Source organism: Morone saxatilis, unplaced genomic scaffold, assembly GCF_004916995.1.
Source record: "Morone saxatilis isolate NCDOM2014 unplaced genomic scaffold, NCSU_SB_2.0 Contig17, whole genome shotgun sequence".
Lineage (NCBI taxonomy): Eukaryota > Metazoa > Chordata > Actinopteri > Moronidae > Morone > Morone saxatilis.
In genome coordinates, this window is record NW_023339729.1 from 25566911 (window position 1) to 25568448 (window position 1538).

Below are 1538 nucleotides of genomic sequence, written 5' to 3' on the forward strand. Positions count from 1 at the left end.
ACCTGATCGAGCTTATCAGTCTAGCTCGTGATCTGTATGAGATAACGCTAACAATGACCATATCAGCAGTTTGAATCGCAACTGAAAAGTCCCTGCACCAAACTCCTTTAAGAAATATCACATTTTAACAATTCCTAAGTTCCGTCACAAACACTAAGACTCTAGAAACACGAGCTAAGGCGCCATAGTCCATCGACTGCATACAGGATCAAATCATCCATAAGGATACGAGGTAACTGATCAATATCAGCCATAAAGGTACAGGGTATACTCATCATATATCAAAAGATACGGTTATATGATCCAATATCATCCATAAAGATACAGTGCATACATCAAAATCAACTAAAGAACAGGTATACTATAATTAATCTATAAGATGACGTGTATTGCTGATCATATAAGGGCATATTGTGTTTGGTATTCTGGAGGACGGTTATTTGCGTACCATGTAACCGGTCCCTGCTCCGTGTCTCCTTCACTGGCTGCAGATCGTTTAACAATTGATTTTATATAATTGATTCAGATTTTCCACAGAGCGCGAGGAAAGGTAAAGACTTTTCTGTGTACAAAAATGAAACCAACCTTACGATACAACAACATCAACACACAAACAGAGAAGAACTCAACCTGATTATTCCAATTACCAAACAATAAAAAAACTCATTAAGCCAATAATTACTATTCCTCTCCGTGATCCTTTTCCTTAAAAAAAAAAACGAAGATTAGTACAAATGTCTGTGTGCTCATCATAAAAACCAGATAGATATATAATAATAAAAAGGTTAAATCACTCTTTATATAAAGTCAATCTGTCCAGCTCCGAAGGACTCTCCCCCCACGTCGGGTCCCCCCCCCCGATCAGTGCATCGCGGGGCAGTTCTCATTAAAGTCGCGCCGACTCATCTCCTCGAGCACGCTCCTGAGTGACTCACCGGCTGCATAGTGCTAACTCGAGCAGCCCGCCCATAGTCACGATCTTCAGCGATACAGCGCGTTAAAAAGTTCGTCACCAGTTGACCTGAAAAGACGAGACAACAAAGTTCGCATCCATCACGTTCGAACGTTGCTATCTAAAAAATTAAACTACCCCACCAACATAAATCAGCAAACGGAACAATGGGATAATTCAATCAATGTATCCCTGTGTATACTTAAAATCTGCATGCTTGAATAATAAAATCATATAAAATAAGATACTATAGTGTGGTACTGATGGAGATCCTCCTTAAATAATCCCAGAATTCCCCATTAGTCACATATCTTATAAACGAAAAACTGAACCAGCCATGTAACCACATAATATAAGGAGCTGATTTAAAATGATTTTGTACTGTGACGTTTCATACCATATGACTGACTAAATTTTCCTTCATTCATTCTAAAATTAGATTAACAGCTGAAAATCCCTCCTCCTGTTGCTCCTCCTGGTGTTCCTCCTGTTGCTCCTCCTGTTGTTCCTCCTGGTTCTCCTCCTGGTTCTCCTCTTGGTGCTCCTCCTGTTGTTCCTCCTGTTGTTCCTCCTGGTGCTCCTCCTG